The sequence below is a fragment of the Balaenoptera borealis genome (genome assembly GCF_965194805.1).
Source record: "Balaenoptera borealis genome assembly, chromosome: 7".
Lineage (NCBI taxonomy): Eukaryota > Metazoa > Chordata > Mammalia > Artiodactyla > Balaenopteridae > Balaenoptera > Balaenoptera borealis.
In genome coordinates this window covers 87,171,301-87,185,000 of record NC_138864.1, presented here as the reverse complement: position 1 = coordinate 87,185,000, position 13,700 = coordinate 87,171,301, and the positions used below count along the sequence as shown (strand labels likewise).

Sequence of the window (13,700 nt, the reverse complement as noted above, 5' to 3'; positions counted from 1 at the left end):
AAAAGAAGAAAAATTATTCTTTTTAGTGTTTGTCTGTATCCTGCACATTTGATATAATTTCATTATCATTCAGTACAATTATTTTCTACTTTCCATGTATTTTCTTCTTTGACCATAAGTTATTAAGAAATATATTTCCTAATTTCCAAACATATGGTAATTTTCTAGTTATACTTTTGCTCTTGAGTTCTAGCATAATTGCATTGTGATCAGAGAAACCAGACTATATGAGCTCAATCTTTTGAAAGCTTTTTATTTTTTAATTAAAAAAAAATTTTTTTTTTGGCTGTGTTGGGTTTTTGTTGCTGCACGTGGGCTTTCTCTAATTGTGGTGAGCGGGGGCTACTCTTCCTTGCGGTGCGTGGACTTCTCATTGCGGTGGCTTCTCCTGTTGTGGCTCGTGGGCTCTAGAGCGCAGGCTAAGTAGTTGTGGCACATGGGCTTAGTTGCCCCGCGGCATGTGGGATCTTCCCAGACCAGGGCTTGAACCTGCGTCCCTTACACTGGCAGGCGGATTCTTAACCAGTGTGCCACCAGCGAAGCCTCCTCAATCTTTGAAAGTTTTGAAGCCTGTTTTATGGCCTGGCATATGGTCAGCTTTTATAACTGCTTCACATGTGCTTGAAAAGACTGTTTACTCTGGGGTGGCAGGATAAAGTGACCTACCTGTGTTACTCATGTTGTTCCAGTTGTGCAGATCATTCCTTATTTTTGCCTGCTTCAATTACTGGAGTTAAGAGTGATAAAATTCCCCACTACGGCTGTGGATTTGTCTGTTTGTTTTGTAGTTCTGACAACTTTTTGGAATACATACTTTGAGGCCATATTGTAAATGCATAGAAATTTAGAATTATTATATCATCTTACTGAACTAAAACATTTATCACTTGAAATGTCCCTGTTTAACTCTACTAGTGCTTTTTGCCTTAAAGTTTATTTAGTCTTTATTAATATAGTCTCACCAGCTTTCTTTTAGTACTGTTTCCACGGAATGCCTTTGTCAACTCTTTTACTTCCAAACTTTCTGTGTCGTCGTGTTTTAGGCATGTCTTTTGCAAACAATAGTCTGACGATCTTTGATTATTAACTGGAGCATTTAATCTGCTTACATTATTACAGTTACTGATATATTTGGACAAAAAAAATCCACCATTTTCCTATGTGCTTTCTATTTGTCCCAGATGTTCATGTTCCTATATCTCTTTTTTCTTGCCTTCTTTTGGACTGCTAGAGTGATTTTATCATTTGTTTTTCTTCTCTTTTACTTTCGAAGTTATATATTTTACTTCTATTATTTTAGTGATTACAACATGGATTCTTGAAATTAAAACATGCATTCTTGGTGTATCAATGGCTAATGGTAATCTATATTTTACCCTCATTCCAGATAATTCAAGGATTTTAAGCAATTTAACTATCTTTAGTTACTTCTAGACTTACACATATACCATTGTTGTGTGTACGAATATGAATACTGAGTCACCTCTTTGGGACTTCTCAGGGGGTCCCTGAGCAGACTGAAAACCATGAGACTACATGACCCAAGCCTCTGTCCACCTTAACATTCTATATGCATGGAATTGCACTTCAAAAATGTTAACCAAACCAGCCCTGCTGAGGATAATGCATTCTTAAAATGCAACTGCAGAGAAATGAAGCATGTGTTTTTCAGGTTTCCAAAAGCTAGGAGGTTGGCCCCTAAACAGGACCATCTCCTTTCAATCAAATACAATTGAAAAGCTGCAGAAAACACTGGTAGATCTGCATATAAAATGAGGTATATTCAGATGATGTTAAAAGAACTGTAGTTGCCAGTAGCCCTGTAGTTCACCTAAGATGATCCTAGAAGAGCAGAACTGCTTTATTTCCTGCCAAAAATATTTTTGTTTTCCTGTTTCCCCAGCAGACCCAGGCTTGTGGTCCCTTTTGACACTGTGGATGCAGAAGGAAGAGTCAAAGTCCTTTCTGTATATGGATGTACAGATTTGTCCAAATGAAATGAGGAAGCAAATTTAAGCTGCATGTTTGGTTGAGAAGGAATACTTTTTTTCTCATCATTAATCACAAATTAAAGCCATTAAAAAGGTATTACCAGTTTCTGGGGGTAAAAAGTGGGAGATGTTGCTTGGCAAAATTAAACTTCCATTAAATTCTGCTCAACACAAGCCCTGAAAGTAGAGAAGTTTTTACCATTTATATTTTAGTTCAGTAAAGCGGAGACACATTTTCTCTAGCATGGCTAAGTATATTAAACACACTTATTCTCGTTATCCTGAATTTTCACCTGTGCCTAAAGCTATGCGATAATGCAACCATAGGTTTCTTTGACATCTTGGTGTGGGAAGTAAGCACCTTTATTTTATATAGCACCCTGCTGGCTTCTCTGCCCCAACTTGGGCATCCAAGGCTACAAATGGTGACATCACAACACTAAGCTGCTCACTTTCTCCAAGAGCTCAAACTGTATTTCCCAATTAGGAAATGATGTTTCTCTCACTTCATGGTGATCGAGGGGGAAGTTACAGCTTCTAAAGAGCAAATAACTCAGCTTTGAGTCATATAGTCATTGGTCCCCTGGGGAAGAAATTCCAGAAGCTCTGACTCTCTGGATGTAATTTAAGTCTTTACAATCTCAGAACCTGTATCTCTAAAGAACCCACAAGACCCTCTGCTCCAGACTTATTTTGTTCCCATCCTACAGATGAGACAGTTGATGCTCAGAGACATTAAATAATTTGTCCAAGGTCATAAGACTATGGAACAATTACCAGTGTTCCTCAATGTTTAAATCATGTTTCCTCAAGCTCAGAAAATACATGAGAATGAAGATTCTAGAATCCACACCAATATGAAGCAAGTTTCATTTTAATGGCCGCTTACCCTGCAGCAGCCTGTACCATCATCTTACTGATCTCCAGTCTTCACTGGGAATGGGAGACACAGCACCACAACGACTACAAAATCACATTCACAGTTTTTAAGGAGCACAAAGCCCCTCACTCAACTCTCTCCTTAACTTTCAGGGTCTGTTGATAGGTGAGGTAGGCTTGTAATGTCTTTTGCAGACCAGAGCTTGACAGAGATTGAAAGCATCTGTCAAAAGAACCCAGGCCTCCCATTTTGCCATTTAGGACAGAGGCCAGATTTTGCTCTGTTAATAGGCTCCCATTTAGGCAGTTATTTTAGCAGTGATTCTGTGGGTCTTCTGTGGCACATCTTGATTTAAAGTGAAATGTCAAAAAGCACTTCTCAACCACTCAAAGCTTCCAGGGTTTCTCACTTTTAACTGATTGGACAGAAAGGAAGGCAGCCTTCAAAACTGTTCTGTAGACATACAACTAGATTATTCAGTCTCTTCAAATTCAGAAAATAATTCGGAGAGATGGTGACTGAGGAATCTGATTGCTGCCTAAGAAATACTTACCCTAAGGTCAGATGGAATTGGAAAGAGAGTTTATGGGGAAAATGCCACTGTGACCTTAAATGTGAAATCTTTGGGTTGACACCATAATGAGGAATAGAGTGCTATTAAAATATATTGCAGATTTTAATAACCCCACTAGCAGTAGACCAAAAAAAAAAAAAAAAGGCTTAAGCTCAGAATAATTCTGGGAAGGAGAGTTTTGCCAAGGAGATTTTAATGTCAAGAATGTATGTGAGGCTAAAAATAAGGAGCTCACGCGCATCCCAGAGCCGTGGGTGTGGATGTATATATAATCAAATTAAATTATTCCACTTCTACTTATGGAAAAATCTGATGATAAAAGTTGACTAGAAAACATTTAGTCATATTTCACTTGGATTATGCTTATATATACCAAACTCTGGACTTGTCAAAATAAGCCTCACCAGCGCTTCCCAGCCAAGGTGTTAGATAGACAATGGGTACAACATGCAAAAATGATAAAGATCTTACAGCAACATCATGCCTGGAAAAGCCACAGGAATTCAGCTCCCAACTAAAGAGAGAGAAGTGTCCCTGAGGTATGATGAATAGAGCCCAGAGTGGCCTAAATGTAGAATGCAAAGGGAGGAGCTTTCAGAGAGCCGAAAAGCCATGTGTTGAGACCCAGGTCCCAACTCTCAGAGCCTGGAGGTCAGGAACCCATGACTTTTTGCACTATTTCTTTTCCTACCAGGGAAAGTACCCCTCAATTTCAACCTTGCTCTGGAGGGCCAGCATTTGTGTTCTTTCTACAAATCATTTGTTGATACAATGAGACTGTGAGGTTGGCTGCTGCCAACACATCCATCTGCCAACCAAGGCCGTCTGCAGAGGAGACGCAAAGCTTCAATGCCTGGAAGTGAATTTGTTGGCATTTCAAGACAAACATCTCTTTGGCTACAACTACTGAAACTTAAATCCAAAAATGGGAGGAAAATCTAGGCCCAGGTAAGACTTTTATTTACTTCTTAAACTGTAATTATAAGACACATGTACCATGCTTCTTTAGTTCCCTCTGCTTGTCCAAGCCTAGGCCCTGGGCCAGTGAAGTCTCTGTCCATTGATTCTGGTGCTGACCAGTGGGACGGACAGCTGGGAGTGGTGGGGAAAGAAGGGGCATCTTTCCTGGCTGGTGTGAATAGTATGTGACTTCATATTGGCTAAAACTTGCCAATGCAGGTGACACACACTCATTAGGATGTTTTCCTTGTGCATCCCCCAAGTGATGAAAAGTGCAGGGTGGAGCAGTTGGCTCAGGCTTCGTGCACATGCCCAGGGTGCTGATGGGGACCCAGGAGAGCTGATGGGGCTCAGCCTAGCAATACCACTGCCTCAGGGTCTACATGAATTCTGGCTTGGACAGAATCTGCATCTCATGCCTCTCAGTTCTCTCCCGACATGTCATTCTGGAATCCCGTGATCTTTGCTCCCTAGAGAAAGAACAGAGCAGAGAGGAAAAATAATTTGACCTGATGAAAAGGGAAGTAGGGATGTTAAGAGCTAACAGTTATGGAGAATGTATTAAGAATCAGACATTATGCTAAGCACTTTATATGTAATACCCCTCACCTTCCTTCCCCACCACTCACAGCCCTCCTCCCTACTGGTCAGCACCAGAGCCCAATGGACAGAGACATCACTGGCCAAGAGGTAGGCACTGCTATTAGCCCCTTTTTACAGGTGAGGAAACAGAGGTTTATGGAAGTTAAATAACTTTTCCTAGGTCACATGTAGCTATGAATCAGCAATGACAACATCAAACCCAAGCCTGAAACCATTCTATGATTCTATCACGGAGACAAGAGGAAAGGGGAGAGGAGGGGAGGGGAGTGCGGCAATGAGCGAGAGGCCAGAGGCAAAGCGGGGCAGGGGATGGTAGCCATTCTAGTACTTATCAATGAATTTTAGGATCATTGAGAAATGCTACCATCCATAATTCTAGAAGGACTTGAAAGATTTTGTCAGTTGATGGAGGAGAGATCCAGTGGAGGGCATCAAACCCAAACCTGAAACCATTCTACGATTCTATATCCTATGGATTTTTCCACCTACTCCCTGTAGCTGTGCAGTAAAACAGCTGAAAAACAGCAGACTGAGTAGATGTGGGAGGGATCTAATTTCAGCTCTGCAACTAATTATTCATATAATCTCAAATGTCATGTAACCTTGTGAGCCTGAATTTATCTGTAAAATGATAATAATGCTTCATGTTCTGCTATCACCAAGGCATTGTATTGCGACAACTCATGTAGAGAAGCTTTGAACTAAAAATAAAAAGGTCTTCTATATGTGACCTGATTAGGATGGTTGCTATAGGAGGTGATGTGATATAGGAGAAAGCATGAGCCATGGATGAGGCTGGATATGAATTTGTCATACTAGCGGAACATTTTTGACCCTCCAGTGTCTCATCTATAATCTGCCAGAGAGCTCTGGCATGAGGAAGACACAGGTTGGAGGTGACTGCAGTGGGCACCCCCATGTCTGACCCAGGCAGGAATGCCCCTTACCCACAAGGGAAGCAGATGGAGCTGCTGAAAACACAGTAGATGAGGGGGTTGATGGCGCTATTCAAGGCCGGCAGGTTCTGAATGATCACAGAGGCATAGAAACGCTCCTTAGTGTTTGGAAGGAGGCTGAAATTGTCCAAGATATCGAAGAGGAAGTACGGACTCCAACAGCAGATGAAGGCTGGGGAGAAAAGAGCCGTTAGCACCATAGCAGCCCACAGCCCAGGGGGCCCTCTGTGTTGGCCCTGATTGCAGCTTCAACTAGGAGCTTCCTTAGCACCTGGAATCTCTCAGAAATATTTAGAACAGTTGTGTGTGTGTTAACATTAATGTCATATTTACTTAAACACACATATCTACACATACATACATTACATCCCACAGATGCATTTCTAAAATTGAGTAAATTTGCTGGAGCTTCTCTATTCGTAAAGGGAGGCTCCAATTTGACCACTGTAGGGACTACTGAAAGGCTGGGAACTGTTCAGCACGGCCTTAGCCTCTCATTCTACACAGTGTGAAAGAAAACCCAGCGAAGCCCTTTGGAGACTCTATGGGAAAAGACAGAAAAGGGAGCACTTTGCCTAGATAGTGACTCCTGATTTGGGGTAGACGAGGGGAAGGATGGTACCTAATGTTTCAAAACACAGCCTGGCTAAGTCACAAGATTCTCAATTTTCTTTTCCATTTCTAAGTCAACCACTCCAGAAAACACCGACCCTATACCTCTTACAAATCAGGTGGTGTGGGTAAGACTCTGTCTGATTTCTGTTTGGATCCAAATCCTCAGAGGAAGGGGATGAGAAATGGAGATCCAGAGTGTGATGGCCAGTTTTATGTGTCACTTTGACTGGGTCATGGGGTGCCCAGATATTTGGTTAAACGTTATGTCTGGTTGTTTCTGTGAGACTGTTTCTGGATGAGATTAACATTTGAATTTGTAGACTAAGAAAAGCAGATTGTCTTCTCCACTATGAGTGGGCATTATTCTATCCACTGAAGTCTTGAATACAATGAAAAGGCTGAGTGGGACTTTCCTGGTGGCTAGTGGTTAAGAATCCACCTGCCAATGCAGGGGACATGAGTTTGAGCCCTGGTCCAGGAAGATCCCCCATGCCACGGACAACTAAGCCTGCGTGCTGCAACTACTGAGCCTGTGCTCTAGAGCCCACAAGACACAACTACTGAGCCCACGTGCCACAACTACTGAAGCCCGCACACCTAGAGCCCATGCTCCACAGCAAGAGAAGCCACTGCAATTAGAAGTCTGCACACCGCAATGAAGAGTAGCCCCCGCTCGCTGCAACTAGAGAAAGCCCGTGCTCAGCAATGGAGACCCAAAGCAGCCAAAAATAAATAAAGAAAATTTTTTTAAAAAAGAAAATATCTTCCTAACACTGGTTAGGGGAAAAAATTTAAATAAATAAATAAATAAATAAGGCTGAGTGAGAGGCGAGTCACTCTGTCTGCTTGACTGTCTTCTAGCTAAGACTTTGATCTTCTTTTGCCTTCTCACTTTGACTCAGACTGAAACTATACCTTTAGCTCTCCTGGGTCTATAGATCTGGGGACTTCTCAGCTCCACAATCATGTGAGCCGATTGCTTATAATAATCTCTTTACATATATATCTATCTTTTATTTCTCTGGAGAACCCAGATTATTACCACAGAGATATACCTTCTTGGGGTTGACTGGACACAAACATGTGCTCTCCTACTTTCTTGCAACATCCTCTCCACCCTTTTTCTCCCCCTTTCTCACACATAGGATTTTTTCTGCAGAGAAGTCAGGCTTCCTTTACCATCTGGCTGCAGGAACCAACTTTCCTCCGTAACGCTTTGACTGACACATTTTTTACCCCAGACCTTGGCAATCTATTAAAACAGAGCAATTCAAACACAAAGACCACTAAACATTCTGGGCTAAGGTAGTGAAGCCTGGCATTGGCCCAGAATAGTGGTTCAGGGGCATGGAGGGGCAAAGCTTCCATTTGGGGGAATTTTTTAAATGCATGTTTATGTATTTGTGTGTGTTAGGGGAGGGTTCCGGTTTTCCTAGGGATACGGGTCTTCCTGCACGATGCGGGCAGTCCCACCCATGTCCCATACATCCTTCAAATGTTATGTAGCAGAGAACCCTGTTTATAATGACCCCAATCTAGAAACCTAACTCTGTTTTATATATGAACACAATATTTTAATTAAATACTGAGTCTTCCAGAAGTGTAATTCCCTTGCAAATAGAGGAAAGATTACTTTGTTTAATTTGGAACTTTAGCAGGATTTGCTCACCTGCTGGGAAAATAAAGTCACTGGCAGCAATACTGCTTTATTTTTCACGTCTCCATGAAAACACACCTGCATTGGTTTTCATTTGGAGCTATTACTACTTCACTGGGCTGTGCCCAAGTATTTCTATATTGAAATCTGTGTTATTTTATTATAAATTATTTTCTTTCTATTCCTCCTTTATATTATTGTATATTGATCCTTTAAGAATTACGTTAACTAGATAGTTTTATGTATACATTTCATTTCAGGGTGGTAAAGGGGCATTACAAAATATTTGTTATAGGAAGGAGCGTTTTGGTCTGACTGGGCTGTTGACACTGGCTGACCTCCTTGTGGGCATCGCTGCTCTCTGACTAAAGGGAGCCCAGTGCCTGGGAATATACTCCCTGATTACGAAAGGCTATATTGGCTCTGAAACACATGATAAGTTTCCTAACTCAACATCCAGGGAATGTGTATCTGTGCTTCTGATTATCTGGGAAGGCAAGATAATCTTTGATCTACTTCAGAAGCTTCTGGGAAGGGATTTTGAGCCCTGGTGGGTGGTATATGCTCTATTCCCAGGTCTGCCTGCAGTGTTGTTTTGTGACTATGTTCTGCTCGCTGAGTCACACTCTTTATGGTCTATTTGGCATTTTGCAGTTGCATTTTAGAAAGGTGAGATGGACGGTTCTGGTGATTTGATACGCTAGAAGAGCTAACATGAGAGCTATGCTCCCAGAGCTCCCAAGAGCTGCAAGAAGGGTAGGGAGGGGTAGTATTTGAGCTAAATAAAAAGGAAATGGTACAAATCCCTTTCCTTCTTGCATAACCTCATTCATTCATTCAACTAATATTAATTAAGCACCTAGTGTGCGTGTAACCCCTAAGGCCTTGGTGATAATAATGTAAGGAACACAAAAGCAAAGTCATTGCTCTCATGGATTTCTTATGCCAGCAGGGGAGACAGACAATAAGCAGATCAATATATATCCTATACTGTCAGGTAGAAGTAGAAATATGAAGAAAAATAAGGTCGGGTAAAGATTACAGGAGAGCTATTTAAGACTTATCAAGGAGGTCTTTCTGAAGAGGTGGTATTGTTGGAAAACAAGATGATGTGAGGGATAAGCCATGCCACCATCTGAAGGCAGAACATTTCAGGTGGGGGAAACAGTGCAAGGTATGAACAAGTTGACATTTTGAAGAAATAGCAAGAAAACCAGTGTGACTGTTATAGAATAGGAAAGGGGGAGAGCAGGGGAATGGGGCTGGAGACTTGGCTGGGGGATAGATCACACAGGTCATATAAGACATGGGAAAAAGTAGGACTTTATTCCAATGTAATGGGAAGCTATATGTGGGTATGCAGTGTAGTGATAGTGTCTGATTTACATTTTTAAAAAGATCACGTTGGCTGCTTTGCAGGGAAGGAATAAGAGAAGATCAGTTGCAGGTTCCAGGGAGAAGTTGGTGGGAGCTTAGACCAAGGAAATAATTGTATAGATGCTGAGAAATGGTTGGATTCGAGATCTCTTTTGTAGGTAAAGCCTCTGGGCCTTACTGATGGACTAGATATGTGAGGTGGGAGAGAAATAGAATCATGACAGACAGATGATTCTTAGATTTTTGGTGTGGACACTGGGTGAAAGATGCTGTCATTTACTGAACTGGGGACAACAGGAGGAAGAGTTATCTTGCAGGAGGTAGGAGAGCATGCTGAGACTTCTGGGTTTTCATGTCGAGTATGATAAGCTTATTAGAAATTACACACAGAGATTTCAAGTAGAAATCATAGATATAATTTCCAAGCAAAGGAAGAATTCCAAAGAAGGACGAATCAAATGTTGCTTAGAAGTCAAGTAAGGTAAAGATTGAGAATTGATATTTGGCATTTTGTTGGTTGTGGTGACCTTGATAAGGATGTCTTTACTAGAGTAATAGGAAAGAAAGCTAAGAGAAATAGACTCCAGAGAATGAGAGGTGAAAAGTGGTGGAGTTCTGCTAGAAAAGAGAGTGTTAAAGAGGGTTATGGGAGAGTTTATCGAGGGAGCTATTACAGTATGCTTGTGTGCATATGATCCAGGCAAGGGGGACATCTGTGGGGGAGAGGAGATGACTGGAGAAGCAAATCTTGAGTTGGCAGGAAGGAATGGGATACAGGGCTCAAGTGAGCATTTTGGATTTAGAAAGAAGCAGAGACAGTTTATCCATAGTAATAGGAGAAAAGACAGAGATGCAGGTAGGTCCATGGATGTGAAGGCAGGAGAATGAGGAAGTTCTATTCTGGTAGAGTATTTTCTAAGTGAAATAAGAAACAGGATCATTAACTGAGAGGGTAGAAGGTAGAGAAAATTTTGAAGGTTTGAGAATAACAAAGAATGTACACCAATCTGACATAGATTAGGTACTCTAGAAATACCTTTTTTTTTTTTTTTTTTCCTGAGATGAGGTGACTTTATGGGTGTTAAGAGTAGGGAGAAAGGAAAAGGAAAGGGAAGACGACAGTAGGGTGGAGAGAAGATAAGGCATCCATTAGGGAAGGATTTATAGTGACCTTGACATTAAATATCCAGAAGAAATGGAATGCCACTTTTGTCTTCCTCTGGTTGATGGACTTCAGCCCTGGGGAGAGTGTGCCTTCAGGAAAGCAACTGGGTCAACTGGATGATGGTGAGCATCAGCTTCAGCCAGTTATGTCCTAATTAGATTTTCTCCACATTATCCACCCCAGGGCTGTGGTGGACAACAATATTCATAAAGAGAGTGATTAGAAACCAAATGTCAGCCCTTGAAGGAGGCATAGATGGACTGATTAGCTCCACATATTCTTATCTAATCAGACAAAGGTAGAAGTGCCTGTAGACAAATTTTTTAATTGTATGGGCTCTCTACCTACCAGGTTCTAGGTACAAATTTGCTTTTGGAATGTCCACACAGTTCTGCAACAAAAGGAGGGACGTTGCTTACCAAGAATGATGACAATGCTATACTTGATGGCCTTGATTTTTGCCTTTGAGATGAGGCCTCGGTTGGAAATGGTGCACCGCTTTCCATCTGCAGGCACAAAAGGAGAAAGGTAAAATAAATGCTGCTTCTGCCAATAGGAGCATCATAGGTTAGACCCACAGTTGTCATGGGACCACTTCCATCTTCCTCACCTATGCCCAGGAAGACCCCCCGTGGACATTTTCCTAAAGATGGCTCTGGTCTGGATGCTGGAAACTGCTCAGTTTGCAGCTTAATATAAAATGCAAATGCATTGGGACATCCAGACTCTCTCAAGAGGCTTGGCTGGATGCCCTGAATCAACCGAAGCTGGAATTAGCCATGTGACCACAGGGGGCGATGCTGAGACACCCATCTTGTCCCTTCAGCAACCTAGGGCAAAGCGGTTTGCCTAGAATTGTTACCCAGACTAGCGTACTCATTTGACTCAGAAACCCTACTCTCAACAAAAGCTCAAGCCAGGGCTATAATAGAAAGCTGTCCCAAATAGGAGCCTGGTTATAACTTTAAGCCTATGTGGGTTGTTTGATAGTAAAACGTGTGTGGGTTAAATATAAGAATCCACTAGAATGTAAGCTTAATGGAGACAGAGACTTTGTGTTGTTTCTGCATCCTCTAAACTTAGTGAATGATTAACAAATATTTGTTGAACGAGTTAATATAAACCTCTCTCTAGTCAAGAAGTAGTGGTAAAACAAATATTGATTAGGATGGGCAGAATTCAGTGCAATAGTTCTTAGTAGAAGGAGTAGTTAGATGACAAATTTGGGGATGGAGATGTTGTACACAGGGTGCCTTGATGTGGGAGAGTTTTTACTGTCAGGGCTTCCACCAGCCCGTATGGTGCCTTTGTGAAAATTGTGTAAAGGTGCCCTCCCTCCGGATATATGCAGACCTGCCCCAGGGCATACCTTCAATGAGGGAGTCATGGATAGAATGCTAGCCCCACACACCCTCAGCTGGGTGCCATTGATTAAGGCTCAAGGGGCACAACTCTAGTGGTGGCCCAGGTCAGAGGCCCACCCAGGGCGCCTAAGTCATATGGGGCAGGGCGGTTATACCCTAGAGGCCAACCACTGTGCTCGCTGGTCCTCACTACATCGTTCAGATTTCACGTTTGAAGCGTATTTAAATCCTCATGGAAACTGGTGTGAAATTTACCTTTGCACTATTTATTCTACCCCCTCTGCAATCCAATGCAGTCCAACCCACCAAGCATAGCACATCTGCTAAGAGATAAGGACTGAACAAGATAGGCTAAAACAGAGTTCCTCTTCTCTAGGAACTTTCAATCCAGCAGGAAAGATCACACACTCCGCACACGGCTGGGTGAGATGAGAATGAGGAAAACCAAAAAACCGACTATGAACGAAGAAGGAAGCCATCCCCCTACCGTTAGGCAGAGGAGGCCGTGTGGCAGAGGCAGAGATTCCCAAGGCAGAGCTGGGGATAGGGGCGTGGGATTGGGAAAGACGTGTGAAGCAGAGGGAACGTCCTCAGCCAAGACACGGAAACAAGAAAATGTAGGAAGCGTTTGGACCTCGGTGAGTCATCTCGCTTGGCTGGAGCCTGAAAGAACGCTGGATTTGAGAGTGGGGAGAAGAACTGAGGCCAAAGTGGGAAGACCTTAAATGTCTCCCTGAGGAGTTTGGGCTGAATTTCTGAGGCAGCTGCAAGCCATCGAAGCTTCTGAGTGTTTTCACAGCGGGAACACTTACTCACTGGAGAGGACAAACGGTTAGCAGGAATCCTAGGAATAAGGGGCTTTTTATGTGCAATGAACTGAAATGCTAATTAGAATTGATTTTTATTTCTTAATGTCTCCCCTGGAAGGCCACTCTTAGGCACTGTTAGGGCCTTCAAATCATTCTGTGCATTTCACAGCACCACAAAACTTCAGTGGTGTAAGGAAGCAAATGCTTCAGAAGCATTTACAGCCGTGGTTCTCAAGTGAGGGCAATATTGCCCCCTGGGTTATATTTGGAAATGTCTGGACACATTTTTTTTTTAATTAATTAATTTATTTATTTATTTATGGCTGTGTTGGGTCTTCATTTCTGTGCGAGGGCTTTCTCTAGTTGCGGCAAGTGGGGGCCACTCTTCATCTCAGTGCGCGGGCCTCCCACTGTCGCGGCCTCTCTTGTTGCGGAGCACAGGCTCCAGACGCGCAGGCTCAGTAATTGTGGCTCACGGGCCTAGTTGCTCCGCGGCATGTGGGATCCTCCCAGACCAGGGCTCGAACCCGTGTCCCCTGCATTGGCAGGCAGATTCTCAACCACTGCGCCACCAGGGAAGCCCCATGGACACATTTTTGATTGTCACAAATGTTTGGGTGTGGGTGCTACTGGCATCTAGTGGGCAGAGGCCAGGATGCTGCTAAACATCCTTCAGTACACAGAACAGCCCCTCGCAAAAAAGAATTATCTAGTTCAAAACACTGATAGTGCCAAGGCTGAAAAGCCTT

At 42.6% G+C, this 13,700-nt stretch overlaps 1 protein-coding gene across 1 annotated transcript in view; it reads left to right on the top strand.

The window, feature by feature from the left end:
• Positions 1-13,700, top strand: part of DPY19L1 (dpy-19 like C-mannosyltransferase 1) — a 243,399-nt gene that overhangs the window by 139,906 nt on the left and 89,793 nt on the right. The window contains exons 23-24 of the mRNA XM_082399504.1: positions 1,904-2,085; positions 4,140-5,095. The gene's annotated coding sequence lies outside the window, so the exon portion shown is untranslated. The remainder of the gene's footprint in view (positions 1-1,903; positions 2,086-4,139; positions 5,096-13,700) is intronic.